The following is a 19,299-nucleotide window of genomic DNA, read 5'->3' as shown; positions in this document are numbered from 1 at the left end:
TAAGAGATGAGCTACAGTCTGCTAGTTTTGGCAGTATCTGCTTAGTGGGGATGTTTAGCTTGTCCTCCCGAATTACAAATCTATTTGTTTTATCCAGTTTCATTAATCTTCCTGACCAATGATATGGCCACTGCTAGTGCTGAGTGGAGAATTAATTAGAAGTAGACTAGAGCAATACATCTATGGGAGCCAGACCCCCAAATGATTTGGATGTTATTTTAATTAACACAGAACAGACATAATAGACTGCAGAGTTCTTCACAAAAGGACACTCTAGAGAGAGAGCCAAGGGAGAGTGGAAGGGGAATAAGTAGGACTTTCTGGGAAAAGAGACTGGGAATATAAATTTGAACTTCCAAACCTTCTTGATAGACCATATCAAACAATAGGGACATTTCTCCATTTTCATGAAAGGAAAAAGAATTCAGCTCAGAAGACATTTCCACATGCAAATGCTAACTACCAACTTAGGATGGAAAGAGTTACTTCAACTGAAAAGAGACTGGGAACCTATGTTGCTTTGGAAAAATCCAATAAATCTGAAATCTCTTTTTTGTATTTCTCACTACTGACATGTAAAATGTCATTTTGATTCTGCTCATCTTTTCATCAAAAGCATCAACATGTCAGATACCATGGAGTCATTGAAACAGAGTCAATAAACCTAAGTTCTAAAGTAAGAAAGAAAATAATTGCCATTGTTATGAAAAAAAAATTGTTTGCTAAGTGATTTTTCTATGTAATGGTTCATATTTCCTCATCAGCTTCCATTGTAATTTCAGGGAGTTATTTCTAGGAGGAGACTTTTGATTCCTAGATAATTATTTGGCTGATTCCTAATGGACTCAGCATGACTGACGGATGAGGGTGAAGCTGGTCATAGCTAGTATTTGTGGTGCACTTAAATGGTGCCAGGGTCTGGGCTAAGTGCCTCACATCAGTATCATATTTACTCCTCATAACGACCTGTGGCATAGGTAGTGTTATTCCTTCCACTTTACAGATGGCAGGCATTCTTTATCAATTACCACCAGAGACTCAGGGTTCCTAGATACTGCCATTTCTGGAACTCCAACCCCCACACATCTCTACACATCTCCCCATCTGATTCTCTTTCTTAGCTCTCAGCTCTTGAACACTTGCTACTTTTTCTTCTGACTGACAGTGACCAGAGAAATATCGAATAATTTATTCTCCCCAAAACATCTCCTTTGATCACTTGGATTTTCTTGGTCTACTTACAGCCTTCTCTCCCTTGCTAACACAGGCTCCCAGGCATCCTCCTCAAGAAGTGGCGGTTTCTCTCACACTCCTCAGACCACTGGACATTTCCTTGCTTCTTATTGATGTTGCCAGACTATTTCCCCTTTATTTCCCTAAAAACACCCAATTTTGAAGCTTATGCCACTAGGCCATCCGACCATTACCTCTTATTGTTGCATTCATCACTGCCACCCTGGTTGTTCTTCCTAATTTCTCGAAGATTTGGTCCTGGCTCACTGTCATTCTCTAACACTTTTCCTATCGTGGTTCTTAGTGATTTCACGAATATGTGGGCTATCCTTCTAATAACCTGGTCTCTCAGCTCCTTGACCATGTCTCTGCCAATGACTTTGCCCTCTATAATATTGTAGCCACCCACCACTCATGGTCATACCACAAACTTTGTTATTACCAATAAATGCAACCTTTCCGTGATCTCAGCTTCATCTGTTCCTCTCTCTGAATACCCACACATCTCTTTCCAGCTAACTTTAACAGTCTTTCATCCCTGATTGACGTACGACCCACTGATCGTATCAACATTTCCTGTATCTCTCATACCATGTGTCCTTATTTTTCTTCTTATCTAGCCTAAAATCAATATTCGGTCATTATAGTTAATTTTCTTACATGCCCCTGCTTGTTTGCTTCTTGCTTGCTTCATTTGGGAAAAAGAAGTGGACCTTGAGTAAAGCCAGTTTTCAGTCTGTTCTGTGCCTGCAGCTGTGCCGCTGAATATGGCTAGAAGAAAATACAGCACTGTTTAAGTTGACAGGTTTCGGGTTGGATTCAGGTTTCAGGTTGCCACCTCAGGTGAATCCATTCACTCTTATACTGTCTGAGACTAATATTTCATACTCTCTTCCTCTCTCTCCTCAAACCAACCTCCTTTTTTCGAAAGGTGGCATCAGTTCCTATTTTAATGAGAAAATAGATGCAATCACAAGAAATACTCCATCAGCTCCCACGACCACATCTATGCGCTAGTGAGCAGCTGTGCTCTGTACGCTGCCTTCTCTCCGGGGGCCCTGGGTGAATCTCCGTGTTAAGAGGTAAGGCCACCTTCTCTACTGATGTCACAGGAACCCACCGCTTTCACTTATTCAAGGTTGTTCTTTGAACAGTTATGTATCTTGCATCATCAGCTTTTCACATTCTGCTGTATCATTCTGAGTTGCAACATGCTACTATTTCTTCTATTAAAAAGAAAAAAAACTCTCTCATGACCTAAATCACTCCTTTAACTACCAACTTATTTTTTTTCCTTCTCTGGACAACAAATTTCTAAGAAATAATCATCTATACTTATTGCCTCCAATTTCTCTCTCTTGAACCCTCTGAAATCTGGTGTTAATCCTTACCACTCAACCAAAACTACTCTTGTCAAGATCACTCTTCTAAATCCATTGATCATTGTGCAGCCCTTATTTTACTTGAACTGTCAGCCAAGTCACTCATCTTTCTTCATTTAGTCTAGGACACACAGTCTCCTGGTCATCCTCCTCCAAGAAGGAGGAGAAGGCCATTCCTTCCTTTCCTGGCTCCTTTTCATATCCCCTCAACCTTGAATACCCAGGTTCCAGTCCTCACACATTTTCTCTTCTTTCACTGTTCTCACTCCTCTGATGATATCATCCAGTCTTTCATTCCCAAATGCCATCTCATTTCATACTCTCTTCCTCTCTCTCCTCAAACCAACCTCCTTTTTTCGAAAGGTGGCATCAGTTCCTATTTTAATGAGAAAATAGATGCAATCACAAGAAATACTCCATCAGCTCCCACGACCACATCTATGCGCTAGTGAGCAGCTGTGCTCTGTACGCTGCCTTCTCTCCGGGGGCCCTGGGTGAATCTCCGTGTTAAGAGGTAAGGCCACCTTCTCTACTGATGTCACAGGAACCCACCGCTTTCACTGATACCAACTTTATATTTCTAGCCAGGATCTCTCCCCTAAATTCCAAATATATATATTCAAGGGTTTATTTGGATATGTAATAGGCATATCAAACTACACATGTCCAAAACTGAACTCCTAATATCCCCTCATCTTTAAATATTCTCTTCACACAGCCTGGCCCATGTCAGTTAATGGCAACTATGTCCTTTTAGATGCTCAGAACAAAATCTTTGAGTCATTGTAAATTTCTGTTTCTCAAGTATACTTCACATCTGATCTATCAGAAAAACATGTCAGTTCAACCTCAAGAATATATCCAATTTCTAACAGTGAAATTAGAACATACCAGTTTTATCATTGCCATCTTAGTCTAAGACATTGTCATCTCCTATCTGAGTTATTTCAGTAACCTCCTAATAGTTCTCTCTCTTCTGCCTTTACTTTTACAGTGTACATATGTTTATATACAATGCATGTATACATACATAATATATACATATTTATACATAATATATATACATACTTTGAGGATAAAATATATTTTCTGCTTATATACTACTACTAAGTGTCCAGAACTGTGCCAGAAACATTGGAATTTAATCAGTATTTGTTGAGTAAATGACCTCAAGCTTAGAACAGTTCAGTAATCACCCAAGCTCTGCAAATTCAAAATTCTCTCCCTGAACTCAATATTCTTCACTAGTATACCATACTGCTTATTTCTTGAATATTTAGCTCAAATATGCTCTATAAATTAAACCTTTAAAACTTTGCATTCTTCATCTCTGAGAAGGAAATTAACTTACATATAAAGATGTCCAGTCTAAGATATACATACGTACACGCACATACACAGCCACCATTTTAGAATACAGTGTAGACCACTTTCCAACCCTAAAGCTATCTCAAAACAGTTTGGAAAAGAAAAATTTCATATATATCAGGATATAACTTTTACATTGTAGCACATGCTTCCCAGTGTTTGACAGCAAAGTTGGAGGCTCAGAGTCGGATGCCATGAGAATATTCCAAACTTTCAATGATTCATAGATCCTTCACTTTTAGTACTTTAAAAGTTTGTAAATCCTAGAAACCTCCTGTGATTAAGGAAAGACATGTCCTCCTCATTTTCAGTTTGTACATAAAACCATCATGGTATGGATCTTGTCTTATTTAATGAAACAGGCTAATTGTCATACCTTCCTATTTTCATAGAAACAATGAAAAATGAGAACACTTCAATAGATTTAGTGCGTCGTTTAGCTAATTTTCATCATCATAAAATATAGTCATTAAGCACCCATTGTGTATAATGTGCTTGTCATATGTTATGGGACCAGATCAGTTTTAATATAAATATCAAACTCTGTCACATAAAAAAAGAATTCTGGCTTGCAACTTTAGGAGCTTTTGAGACTAAGCCTGTGTTTTGAAGATATTATGAGTCAGACAGATTCAAGGTTATATCAGCAGCAAATGATTATAGGTATCAAAGTGATAATGTTCTGTTTTCAGAATTGTCACTTCCCAAATGCATGGGGTATTATAGCTAATCGCTAATGAACATTTCAGTTGGAAGCTCTACTGCCTCTTTGGTGTCCATCTGTCAATAAATAAATCTGAGAGCCGTCTTTACCCTCAAATACAGTGACTGGTCCATCGGTTTTCAGGATTTTTGTACATTGTCTATTTAGTTATTTTCCTGATCACCTTGCAGAATGACCATTTCCACACATTTTTTATTCCTGGATTTTGTATATGTGTGTGTATGTATGTGTCTGTCTGTCTTTAGTACCAGCTATCTAGATTTATAAAGCCACATAGTGACCATTCTTCTTGGTCACGTGTATAATTCCTTTGAATAATGGATGACTCACATGCGTAATAGAATGAGCGCCTGAGGCTACTGGATAAACGTGAGTTTTCCTCCAGTTCCTCCCGGTATCTTACTAAAAGACAGTAAAGGTTTCCTTGTAAAAATTACTAAGGAAAAAGAAAAGTACTCAAGAAGGAAGAATAGCAAAAATAATATGGAAGTAGCAAAGCATATAGATTCTTGGTAATTGACTTCGTTGTCCAGAAAGAATGAATCTAACTTGTGAATGAGGAACTCCTGGAATAGCTCCTTATGCCCAGGAATAGGCTGATTTATGCTACAGAACCTCTGAAAGTGCAACAAATAGATGTACCAGACACTGCGCTGCTGAAAGTTGGAGGCGGTACAACTGGACATTCAAAAAGATCAGCTGAGTGTTCTTTTGTTTTTTTTTCTTAAGAAGCAGATTTTCAGAAGCAAGATCATGATCTCCCACCCCACATCACCAATAAATACTTTTCTTGTATCCCACTATAAACTGGAGGTGTTCTCTGGAGACAACTTACTTTCGGTGCTCTGTTCTCAGAAATCAGGCATGGCCAAGGGCAGGTGTATTCAACTGAAATCAGAATTTCTTTTGAGGATGATGAAAATGTTCTGGAATTAGATAGTGATAGTTGCACAACCTTTTGAGTATAATAAATACCATTGAATTGAACATTTTAGAAGGGTGAATTTTGTAGTATGTGAACTATATCTCAATAAAATAATAGCACTGGTATTCTAAAGACAATACTTGAAGCTAAATAGACCAGCACTTTCAAAATACTTATGGAAAATGTTATCGTTCTAGAATTTAAATAGCTATCCACATTATCAATCAAGTAAGAACGTAGAATAGATGTTTTTTCAGCCATAGAATATCCTGAAAAACTTACTTCCTTTACTCTCTTTCTCAAAAGTATATTGAAGAGAGTGTTTCATCAAACCACAGAAAAAATCAAAAAAGAGGAGGACGTGGAAACTAGTACACAAAGGATTGGACACAGATAGAAAAAAGGAGAATTTCCAGGATGATGATGATGGGAAATCTCAGATCAAGAGGTGAATGTCAGGTCTAGGGGGATCCAGTAGAGATTAAGGGAGGAGAATGGAATGCTCTCAGGGTGTAATGTACAAGAAAAAAGGAATGAAAAAGAAAGATGAGCTGATTTGTCTGAATATGTTGAATGGAGATTTAAACTTATGGTGGAGAATTTGAGAATGAATTGTTATATAGAAAACTAAACAAACATAAAATATGCCAATTATTAATTCCAGCGAAGACAGGAAATGTATAACACACTGCATGATTCAGCCATGAATTGATTTTTTCATAGTCATAATAATGTAAATACTGAATAAGGGGATGGAGGAAGGCAACTGTGTGTATGGATTGGTGATTTAAATCCTAATCTATCATAGTAGGATACCAATAGACTTAAATGAAAAAATCAAGAAAGAGGCACGTATGCATAATGCTTAGAAATATGGAGGTGAAAATCAGAAGAAACCATTTACAGAGTTTAAGGAAGTACCTCTCATGAACGGCACTCAGGTGGAAGGAGTAGGATGGGGCAGTGGATGCTGTTTTTCACAAAAAATCTTGTAACACAATTTGTCTCATGCATATATGAATTGGTTAACACTAAATATTAAATTAATATTAAAAAGGTAGAAAACACCTAGGTAGGAGTTAGGGAACAAGATTCAAAGCCTGACTATTTGCTCTGAGTCTTTAAGCAGAATATTTAACTTGTCTTAGCTTCACTTTATTCAGTGGCTTAATGAAGACTTTGCATTCAATTATCTTTAACTTCCTTCCAGCTTTACATTGATGCTTCCAGGAATCTTGTATCTGAGTCCAAGGCTGTTTGTTTTTAAAACTGTGGCATCTTGCTTTACTCTATACCTTAGACTTTTCCTCCTTTTAAGTTCACCTCTTGACTTTAGAAATAATAGAACAAAGATCCAGAGACATAAATGAATCTGTCCCAAGTTATCCAGATATTTATGTAGAATTATAGATTTGTTGTAAATGGTAGATATTAGAGGATTGCATTAATTTTGATAAGGGCCTAGTTGCTGTATCAAAGTCACCCTGAAATGAAGTAACTTACACGGAATAGATTTTTTCTCTCTTTCTCTTCTCTGTCTCCTCCAAGGTGAGAGGTCCACATTTATTTCTGGGGTAAGAAACCTGGGTCCACACAGTCATACAGAGTCTTAGATTCTTTCCATCTTTTTTTCTCTGCCATTCCTACACTTTGTCATCAACTGCAGGGCTTAGGTTGAATTGTAGGCAGCTTTATGTCTGGATGATGAGAAAGAGAAGAGAGCATGGAGAAGCACAGGTGCAATGTCTGATGGCCCAGGGAGCAAGCCACACTTCCACTCCTGTTACCTTGGGAAGAACCTTGTTACAAGGCTACATCTAGCTTCTAGTAAGCCAGACAAATGTCATCTCCAGCTAGAAAGTCAAATGCCCAGCTGTGATACTTGGAAGAAGAGGGAAGACAAATTTTGAAGAACAACCAGCAGTCTCTTCTACTGAAATTCTAGAGAAGCCACTGATTATTTGGTCAGATATTGGCCTATCATTCCAGAAATGGACACATAGCCTTTATTTTTTACCTTGATAATATTTTAAACTATTTATAATATGTCAAAAGAAATAGACCAGTGACTTATTTCACAGTTTATGCCACATATATCATGACATTTTGACAATTTGTAATGGTTACATTTTCCCCCTTCAGGAAAAGGACTGTTATTTTTGCCATTGAGGTATGACTAGAACTCAAGGCTTCTATTTTCTAGGCTCTTCCTACTGTCATGTATTTTTTTCCTTTATAATCCAAGAGTGTCAGTCTGAATATGAATACCTTACTATCTGATTAGGCTGAAGGAATTGATCATAATTCAATTGAATTCAATTATTAAAAATCATCAATGAGCACATGCCACATGCAAGGACTACATGGAAACCCAGCAATAACAAAATAGCCCTTGTACACGCAGCCCTTGCCTTTATGAACCTATCATCTAAGAGTTGAGCTAGCCTCCTTTCCCTGTAGAAATTTGTCATTCTTGAATTTAATTGATAAAACTTTAACCATTTGCCTTAAGTGTCACACCACTCACATATGAAAATATCCAAATGGTCCCTCTCTCTCTGCTGGAAGCCAGTTAGACAACACAGGATCTTTCTAATTGAATTCTCAGAATAAATCTTAGTGGAAGGCAGAGAAGAGGCCTTGAGCACATAGCCGTATAGGAGAATGAGGGTACCACTCTGCTAATGACTAGGAAGAACTGAATGCTCAGACTACCTTAGAAAGGAAAGAAGTGAGTGCAATACAGTCTCGTGAGACAGCAATTAAAAGTAGTCACTTAATGTGTGGCTTCAGCTTAAAAGAGCTTGCCCCTGCTTGTATTGATCTGAAGATGAGCACACTAACCTCCCATAGCTAACTCGATGTTTCCCTGAGCTGTGACGTAAACTTACTGTAGATCAAAGTCTCCCAACCAGAGCAGTAAGTTTGTTCATATCTTGTTTGTTTCTTTTCGGTTTTTGATGGGCTGTGGTGGGGTTTTGAGGAGTAGAGGAGTGGGGATTGTTTTGGATTTTTTTCTTTCTGGTTGGTTTCCTGCCAAGTGCTTGTGAGTTCTGAGTTCCTTAAATGGTATCAAAAAGTACACCTCAAACTTTAATATGCAAGTGAATCATGTGGGGATCTTGGTGAAATGCAGATTCTGATTACCAAGTGTAGGAGCTGGAGATTCTGCTTTTCTAACAAGCTCCCAGGTGATATCTAAGCTACTGATCCCAGAAACACGCTTTGAGTAGAAAAGGTATAGAGTATTTTATTAGGATGATTTGTCATGTCTGCTGTTCTAGCCTGTCATATTTCTTCTCTCTACAACTTTGGCTAATGGATGGATAGGAGGATTATGCTTTGTGGGTGCTTCTGGAGGTTTCTTATTTGGATGTATGCAGATGGGAATCTGCAAACACAGGCATCTACCATTAAAATACTGTGTAACTGGGTTGTGATACAAGAAGCATCATAGTAAAATTTAGGGGTTAGATTGATAGGGGAAGGGTTCCAAATTTTCCTGGAATGGAATAATAACTCTCCACAAAATGCACAGAGGAGTGAATGAAAGAAAGCGAGACTGGCAGACCATGGAAAATATTGATAGCATCTAAAATATATTAAAGGACAAAATTTTCTAAATGGATGATAAGCTTTGGTCTACTAGAGGATTTAGTAATCTTGCTTCTTTTTGTAACGGTATTGAAGTAAGTTACTAAAATATAGACAACCCAAATGCCTCCAAAAATAAACAAAAATTATTGTTCCTGTGAAGTTTGTCATTTTACTTGTTCTGATCAGTCAAGTAACACTCATATGTTTTGTTTTTTTTCTGTTTCTCTGTCATGTCCCTTTTTATACCTTTGTCCAAAGGTGATATTACTCTTATTATTGAAGCAAAAGTACTGGATTTCTACTTCTGTGAAGATGACTCAGAATAGAATTCCGTTTATATACCAAGTGGATATTAATCCAGCACTCACTGTGGAAAGAGTTTATTGTCAGAAGTTTATGCTCATGTAAGAATGCATAACATGAGGCCAATGGTTGAAGAAAATGTAGAGTTCCTACTACTCTAAATATTAATAAGCACTCCATTTATACACCCACCGTGGAAATAGTTCCTCTCAAGTCATTTCAGGTAGTTTCAAGCATTTTGGGTAGGTGGTGTTATTTCTTTTATTAAGGTAGTCTTCAGCTAGGGATTAGACATCACATATTTATACGAAGTTTTCAGGCTAGGGCAATTAGCTGTAGAATCCAATAAATCGGAACACCATTGCATAAAGCTCATTTGGATAATCACCACCTAAAACAAGACTGGCAAGCAGCTCTTTTCTTTGTTCATCTTAATTATCTCTTCCATATATATCACCAGAGACTGTAGCATTTTGTAGCTGGAAGTAAATAGTATGTTTATGATCGTATTTCCTTGTGTTTGGAGATTTTAGAGTGAGTCATCATTAGCTTTCCGTTGGTTTAATACAATCTTTAAATCCTTTGTTGATTAGCTTCTCTTATAATTATTTTGGTTCAGGGATTTGTGGTAAAAATGCAAGTAAAAATAAAGTTACGAGTGTGTACTTTCCACCTTTTTCTTTACAGAGATGAGGTGAAGAAGATCTCTCACCGTTTTTTCTTCCTCTCCCCTCATTCTGGCCCATGAGTCTGGTTATTGGAGCATGAAGCTGTCTCTTAAATGCATCTTTGTTCACCTCATGGTTTGGGAAATAAAATGTATTTATTGATTAATTGATTAGTTTATTTTTGTTGTTAATTCTGTTTTTTGTTTTCTCTCTCTCTCTCTCTCTCTGTATAGTTATGTGTTTTAAATCCCTTGTTAAAGTTGTTTAATCTGTACCATATCTGGTGTTTAAATTATTTTATTTGGAGTAGTTCAGGTAATAAGTTTGCTTTCTCACCTCTCTTGATTCTGAGGGACTGCGTACTTTCTTGCTTGTGTTCTCTCTGGTTGTTCCATTCTTCTCTGGACTACCTTCTTTCTTTTCCTCCATGAATTCACTTTACCCTTTCTAAATTAACCAGGGTATCAATTCTAGACCCAACTCTCCATGATATTTTGGTACTTGCACTCAACCTGACTAGCAACAGGCGCCATTCTATTTCCAAGTGGCCATGGACAGGGAGGGTGGAGCATTTGGGAGCTTTGGACTGTCCTGTACTAGAGATGGAAATAAGGCCAGCCGTGAAAACAGGGGCTCTAAGTTGGGCAAACAATGACTCCTATTCAGTAAGCAGTTACATTGTTTAGCATACTTCAGGTAGAATATCCTTAGTTATTTAGTTATTTGACTTGCTTTTTATGACATTGTCCATTTGATAATTGTCAGTGGGCAGGTAGGAATCCAATATGAATCACTGGTTCATGACAGTAAGAGACTGTTGGAAGAATAGTTTCTATTTATCAAAATAATAACAAAAATATGAACTGTCCTTCTTTCCTTATCTCAAAACAGTGTTATTCTTTCTATCAGAGAATTCCATTAAAGGACCTACAGAGTCTTATTTCCTTTCTAACCAGGTTCAATATCATAAATACGAAGAAAAACATTGAAAATGCTAAAGGTGGTGATATTTTAAAGCTGAGAATATATATTCTAAGTTTACTCAATTTCTAAAATAAATGTTTTATTGATGCTATATCAAAATCATGAATACATTTGTGTAGGGCTAGACATATGCTATGAGGTTTATGTTTTTATTTTGTTGTCTGTTAGTAAGAATGGGCTTATATTTATTACATATTAGAGGATTTAAATTAGGAAAAATACTTTACTTCACCCTTAAAAGCATTTCTGTCAAGCAATGCAACTCTATGTTGAGTATTATAATCAAATAATATTTTACTCTTGTGGTTCACCCTCATATTCCAAATACTCCAATGCCTGTTACTTTTCCTACTTCTGTAATGTGATAATGCAGAAAAAAATCCAATAACTGTCAATCTAGATGCTTTTAAGAAATTGGTCACCAGGCTGTTACTAATATCAGAGAAATGTTCTGGCCAATAAGCATCATTTATTTGAAAAATATGGTAAAGCTTATTGGCATAAACTGAAATCTCATTGACACTGTTTACTGTACGGTAGTCACAGACTTTACTTTTCAACCTCACTCAAGGAGGTTTAATTACTGATTTTGTGAGGAAATTTACCTATAAGATAGTTTCACTTGAATGGTAATTGCTTTATGGCAAAATTCAGTCTTAAGGAAATCTCTGTCTTCTGTGGCTTGATATCTTTTCGTTTTATCTTAATTTCCTTCTTGTTCTCATTCCCTGCTAGATTGCTCAGGTGACTTCAGATGTGGTTCATCAGGTCTAAGATTGCAAAATATCATTTAGTTCACATAACTTATCTGAAAGCAATACCCATGGTTAGTGAATTTAAATATTATTTAAAATATCTGTCAAGCCAAGGAGAACATGAATTTGGTGTTGAGGCAAAGGGAAAATGTTTAAATAATCAAGCACGAATATTCTGCCACAGTGCATTTTAAAGAAATATGACAATCTTTTAAACTGGTATTTTTATTGAGTTCTATCCATATTGGCAATGATGGAAATATTTAAAGAAATAGCTACATAGTAAATAAGAGGTGTTGCAAGTTTAATCAAGATTAAATGTGTAATTGCCTTATTAAAAGCTTTCGATGGTGCTAGGAATAACAATAGTAAAGAAAATATTCTAAATGTGGATCAGGTTACTGAGGAACCACCAGATAAAAGGCACCTTTTTTCGTTCTCACAGTTGGAACGGAAGCCTTTTGCAGAGTCATTTATTGCTCTAGATTTTTTTTGACATAAATATTTGTGATAAGGCAGTCAAGAACAATTTTTCTGTTTGAGGAAATGGATTTTTCTCTCTTCATTTAGTAAATATATGAAACATTTATTCCACAAGATACCCCACAGAATTTCTTCTGTATCGAGGCTTTCAAAAACCATATAGAATCTGGTGTAAGTATCTGATCAGTATGCATAAATTTATAAGTGAACACCAGTTTCTCATCCATTGTAACACCGTGTAAGTTTTCTGAGTGCATGTTCCAAGTTTTTTGTGGGTTGCTAGATCTCTTCTCCATGTTTCCTGTATTATTATTAAGCTTAGGCATTTTCCTGAAAAAACAATGGTGCTAGATTGTTCTTTCTTCTTCTTTTGACCCCACTCCTTTCCTGCATAATAACAGACAAAAAATATTGCCCCTAGAATCTCCTCTTCTTCAGTGTCATTGCTTACTGGTTTTTACAAGGGTCAGACATACATTACTAACTCTAGCAGGCCTGTTGGAAACTAGGGAAGGGCAATACAAAATGTCCTGATTTCTTCTACTCTGGAAGAGATTTTTTTTTCCCTGAATATTGCTCCAGGTTACCTGTCAAGGTCCTTCTTTACTAGCCTTCTTTTCTTCTTTTTCCATCACACTTAGAAGTATTTCCACCCTTCCCTGTGCTTCTTCAGCTCTTCTTACCCATTTGGTTATGAATCTTCAGAGATCCTGCTTCAAACCTTGTGGTTTATCTCAGGCTCTAGAACATGAGAGTGAGGATACACGGTGAGTAATTTGGATTTGGAATATAGATGTGGGCATAGTTGAGACCAAAAGAATGAGAGGAAGAAGCATGAATTTGTCTTCACTATCTCTACCTCAGGCTCTGTTTCAATGGAAAATTTACTAACTAATTTTTATTTTCTAGGAAAATTGCAGGATGCCGGGGATATAACAATAAATCATACAGATTCAGAGTGGCCACTTATTCTTTGAACTTATATCTGGTGAATTCTGTCCCTTTTCTCTTTACCCCCTAACTGCCCCCGTGAAGTTATTATGTCAAATTAAAATGGTCTAAAATGCAGTTATCCTGTCCTTGTAGAAGAGGGGTTTTTATTAATAGTATTAGGGAAAAAAAGATGCCGTTACATAGTAACTTCCCTGATAGAAAAGATAATGTGACAACTCCTCCCTCTAATGCCAAGTAGAAAAATGGATTGTCATTAAGTATTAGCTAGTGTGTATTTACACAGCAGACCTTGAAAGGTGTGATTATCTACAGGAAGCTATCTTACAGAAGCATGACATATGAATGACCAGAGAGCTGGCATTTGTGAACTCTGGTGAGGGATGGAGGGTGGACTGTTTCAGTGCAGATAAATAGATTTGTGACAGAAGCTCATGACTTGGCAGATTTAGATACTCATTGAATTATATGAATGTAATGTACATTTTGGCATGAAAATTATTTTTGACAAGCTCTAAGTCTACAGAGGTAGCATGAATATAAGTCTTATTTGTTCTTTCTTATACCCATTGCCAACACTCTGCTGTAAAGCCTTCACCGGCTCATATCTATGCTATTGCAAGAGATTTTAATATTTCTCCTTTCAGGAAAATATGTAAATGTTAGTGTGGGGTGGGGGGTGTGTGTGTGGAGCGAGAGAAAGACAGAGAAAGAGGAGGAGAGGAGAGGCGAGGAGGGGAAAAGAGAGAGCAAATGAGAGCCTGCTATGTGTCAGATACTCTTCAAAATGTTAGAAATATTTTGGTAAACCCAGAGTGACAAAGTCTCTGTTCTCATGAAGCTTAAAGTCTAGTGTGAGGAGAAAATAATTTCAAATAAACAAATAAATAAGATAATTTCTACACCATATGATGTTACAGAGAGGGAGAGGCTACTTTAGATGGAGAGGTCAAGGGTGGCCACTCTGGGATGAGAGTTCGTGTGAAGTCTCAGTGATAAGAAAGATCAAGTCATGCATTCTACTTCCTTATGTGGTCCTCATCATGCCTCTGGGATAGGTACATGTCTCAAAACCTTCAGTAATGCTCTGTGTTCTTGGGTTAGTATTTAAGATCTTTACCCTGATTTTCAAGGCTCTTCATAATATGTGTTTTATCCAATGTATCTCATTATTCATTAACATAAAACTGTTTTCCCCTGCCTCTCTGCTGCCACAGGACACATGTCTTTTCTACACACTTTAGACTATCCTTCTAAAGTGAACCCTGAAATGTGTGTTTTCTCCCAAAGGGAATTTCTTTTTTATTAAACCTCTCCAGATATCATTTATGTAGGAAAATCCACATTCTGCTCCCTCGGTGAACTCTTCCATGACTGCCCAATCTACCGGAGCCATGCTTTCATATAGTTACCTTTTGACTCTAAATTTTATACCATCATATGCTAGTATTCAGTCCATCCCTGAGAACAATTAGAATAATAGGGGACAGTTTTTGGTGTTTTTCTGTTTTATTTTTGAGTATCAATTCTGTGCCAAATACTTTATATCCACAACAACTCTGCCATGTTAAGTTTTGCAGTGCCTATTGTATTGATGAGGAAATTAGGTCATCTAGCTGAAATTACTGTCACAGGTTGCACAACTAGTAAGTAGCTGAACTGAGACTCAAATTGACTTCTAACTCCAATGCCTGTGTTCTTTCCATTACATCATAACTTCCCATTTAAATGATTTGCTTTTCAATGGAAAATCCCTCTCCAAGATGTATTTTGTCTTCTCTTCAAGATATCACATGTTGTTGTGTACACAATGAGTACTTGATAAATTTGTACAAATGAATAAATTAACTAAATATAAAGAAACACCAGTCTCTCCTTACGAGAAACTTGGAACAGTAGTTTCGTCTGCAAAGTCATAGTGTGAAAGAGAGTGAATTTTTCAAAAAGAACAATCCATTCTCCTTCACATCGATTTTGTACATGTGGTTCCCTCTATCTGGAACGCCCTTTGCTCTCTTTTCTGCCTTGTGAAATCCCATGTATCCTTCACCACCCAGTTCAAATGTCACCTTCTCTGTGCAGATTCCACTAAGCCTTGTAGGCAGAGTGTTTGCCCTGGGGTTTGTGTCCCCATGGTTCTTTATATGTTACCCATTTTAGCAGTTGTCTGCTTAGAGGCAAAGGACATATATTCATTTCCCTAGGTAGTAACAATGCCTATCCACGAATCTTAAATTGAGCACCAAAAGTTGAACTGTCCTCATGTTAGACTTTTTAAGATTGCAGGCAGAAGACTGGACTATGGCTATTCATGAGTCTAAGTTAATTCCCATGCTGCTAGGTTGGCTTTCACAGAAGGCACAGATTCTTCATTGTGGGAAAGAAAGAGAAGAGAGTTTTGAATCACACATTTTAGTTTTGTGTACCAGAATTCAAGGTAAATTGCTTCTCTACCTTTAACTCGTCAAATTTCTTGGTACAAATTGTAAACAGTAGTGTGATACCGACTGTCACATTATACAGTTAATTTTTCACATACTGATGCACAATCCCTCTCATATTCCTGTTATCATCTCCCTTCTGTCCTGCAGGTTCTTCCTCTGGGCCTAGGCTCTATACACTGTCATCATCTCTTGGTCATAGCTCAAACTTTTGCATCCTCAGCATCTAAGACAATGTCTAATGCATAGTAGATGATCAAATAGCACATACTGAATGAATGAAAGAAGGAAATTATTGACCTTTTGATTTCTGGAGAAGAAAACCTCTTTGCTATTTGCATTCCACTTTCAGTCTCATATTGGGCTTCTAATGAAAATTTCTGCTTCTTCGTCTCTGTTTATAATTGAAGCAAGGACCTCAGGATTCTGTAGTCTTCCTAACCCCTGTTGAAGAGTCACACCAGGGTTTACAACTAAAGTATTTTGTCATTAATGCCACTGGACAGGGTTTGTAAGATCTGGCTTGTAAACTGGACTTTTAGGAATTAGTGATGTGCAGGGTAGGGATATTGAGGAATCAAGTGGGAATGATCAATTCTCCCTCACTCCAGCATTAAAAAATCTATAATATGCCCACAAGTTCCTATTAAAATATTCAAATTCCCTCTGAGGTAATTCAACATTGGTAGTTTAAGATGTTTGGCAATTACATTTGAGTTTAAACACAATTGAAAATGTTCCTAATGTCGCCAATAAGAAGTGGTATTGAGGTTTTCATTTATAATGTTAAATACTTTTAAACTTGTTTTTGTATAGCAGGGGATTAAGTGGAATTTCTTCTTCTTCTTCTATTGGTGATTTTCCTGAATGACTACCAGATGCTAACTACTTTTGTTTGCAGACCTCTTATTCCTTTGCTTCATCAGCTGAATGGAAGTGATTTTTGGCAACAAATATTCTTGTAGCTATTTAATGCCAATGAAATGGAGTCCACTTCATGCCTCTTATCTTGCCAATTGTTTAATAACATGCATAATTATGAGACATAATGGAGTATAGGAAGGGTTGATGGTTTATTTTTCTCAAATAAGAAATATTGCTAAATGTAGAGTTGGAAAATTAATGATTTTGTTTTGCTATTGTTTGAATAAAGAGCTTCAAAATTTCAGCATGCTACCTTTATAGAGCTGCTTCATATCCTTCTTACTCTTCAACACAACTTATTTCCAAATGCAGATGAATAAAATTTTGGAATTGGAATGCACACTTTGGATATCATGTAGTCTGACGTCCAACCCCGTGTAGGTATTTCTTCGGCAGTCCTACAAGAGGCAGGCATCTGGTTGTCCAGCATCTGTCTGAGCACTTTCAATTCATGCCGTTCAATCCAGACCATAATGGATAGGGATCAAGAGAAATGAATGGGCTCTAGTCTCAGTTTGTTTCTGACTCTGCCTACTACATAGAGTAAGGCCAAACCCCTCTCTGGGTCTCAAAATCCTAGTGTGTAAAATGATAGGGCTGAAATAAGAGCCTTCTAAGTTCGTTTCTAGATTAGTCATTCTGTGCCTCTCTCTAAATAAACACATACCTATATTCAAATCTAATTATTAGATTTTTGAAAATATATTTTTTACTGTTAATTGTTTACTGACCTCCTTCAAAATTTCAAGAAAACAGCAACCAATCCACCACCCAATATAGCCTCAAATATATACATGTAATAATAGTAGGGTCATATTTGAAAATTCCAGTGACTCCTTCAAGGAGTCCTTGACTTTGTTCATGTGCATTATGGTTAGTCAAATGATCCACTACATAGGAGTTAGAAAGAGTAAAACTAGGAAGAAACCTACACAGTCCGTATAATTAATTTTATATTCATATACAATGATGAAAAAATAATAATGACCTGAAGTTAATCACCTGTAACTTGAGTAAGAACAACATAAGAAAGCATATGGTCTGTGATGGAGCTTAAAGAAGAAAGAGATGGAGAGGCAAGAGAAGAGAAAGGATGTTGAGCTCAGCGTACTAAAGAGAAATACAGATAATGAAGAGCTGAAAAGGCCTTAGGAGATGCTCTTGTCTTCCTCTTTCACACCACCAATATCTTTTAGCTTTCTTTTAATCACTTTAGTTGTGGGAAGTAGGCACATAATGCTAAATAATTTCAATGGCTGGATATTTATTCCTAATATAGACTCAAAACTTCTATAAACTTTAGTTCTTAGCGTCTAAGCTGTCCCTTTGAACATCACAAAGATAGTCACTCACAAAATGACTTTCTACTTTAAATGTCAGTTAAAGTGCATAAGATATTGAACTTAAAGTGTGATACCTTCACTGGCATCACATCATATTCTGGATTTGAACAAGGCAGAGGCCGGGGGGCTACCGAGTCCCTTGATTTCGTTGGCAACATTAGCTTTTTAAAAAATGTCTCACACTTTTAATTTATATTGAGCACCTTTATCAAAGTATCCAAGTTTATTTTTTCATGAAAAAACTATAAATCATTTAAGACCATTTGCCATAATGTTCCATCTGAATTAAACTATGAATATGGAACAAAACAATGAGTTAGAAGTTATGAGATTAGCTGACTTACAAGGGTTTGTTTTTGTGGTTTTAGAAAGAAGAAAAAGGGTAGTGAAAACACATTTTGCCTTTAATTTTCCCTGTAACTAGTGTATTAGAGAGAGGAGGAGAGGTCAATGTAAAATAATACAGACTACGTTTGTCCTGTGAATCAGTTAGGTTAAAGGCCATTGGCATCGAGGTGCTAGCTAGATTTGCAATGTTGAAGGCATTTTTGGAGTGAAAACAACAAGTACATTAGAAGCATCTCCTTATGAAAGTGAAGAAAAGCAATCTGGAAAAACTGTGACTGTGTTCAGTAGTTCTGAAATTCTGAGATTCGGACAATTGACTTTGACAGATGATATTGTACTCTCGTTCACTCTAACCGTGAATGTGGCCACACAATGGAGGATTCTTTGGTTTATACACGCATTCGGTATCTTGAAGTTAAATAATTGGTGAGCCCTCCTTTCAGAGGAAGTGATTCATGTTTTAAAATATAATGAAAAATACTCCTTAGGGAAAATCCCATAGCTTTGCAATACATGGACTCATCAATATCCCCAGATGTTTTGCATTCTGAACTGTGTCAAGATAAGCAAACAATGAGCAAAGATGGATTGTTGACCAGGGAGAAGGAATTTGGGATGAACCAAACTCCAACTATCTAAATTATGTAAAAAGCTGCCCAAAATAAAAATGCTCATCTATCATGGAGATCTATGATAGTTAATAATGCCATGCTTTGTACTTATCCTGTGGTGACTACATACAAAAAAATAAATTGAGAAGATTGTTTTTTCCTAAACTGCTGAAAGATAGCTAGATATTCCCTTGTCTGTATGCTGCTAAAATGGATTGATTTATTTAGCTTTGTGAACTAAATAACATTAGGCAACAGA

The 19,299-nt window shown here is 36.7% G+C and overlaps 1 protein-coding gene across 9 annotated transcripts in view; it reads left to right on the top strand.

The window, feature by feature from the left end:
* Positions 1 to 19,299, top strand: part of LINGO2 (leucine rich repeat and Ig domain containing 2) — a 1,108,249-nt gene that overhangs the window by 364,813 nt on the left and 724,137 nt on the right. For 3 of the 9 annotated variants that reach the window (XR_011431581.1, XR_011431582.1, XR_011431583.1), the window contains exon 3: positions 10,220 to 10,366. The exons of the other annotated variants lie outside the window; for them this stretch is intronic. The gene's annotated coding sequence lies outside the window, so the exon portion shown is untranslated. Of the gene's footprint in view, positions 1 to 10,219; positions 10,367 to 19,299 lie in introns of those variants that run through there. 9 annotated transcript variants of the gene reach the window in all.

This window comes from Equus caballus, chromosome 23 (genome assembly GCF_041296265.1).
Source record: "Equus caballus isolate H_3958 breed thoroughbred chromosome 23, TB-T2T, whole genome shotgun sequence".
Classification (NCBI taxonomy): domain Eukaryota; kingdom Metazoa; phylum Chordata; class Mammalia; order Perissodactyla; family Equidae; genus Equus; species Equus caballus.
This window is presented reverse-complemented; position numbering and strand designations above follow the sequence as displayed.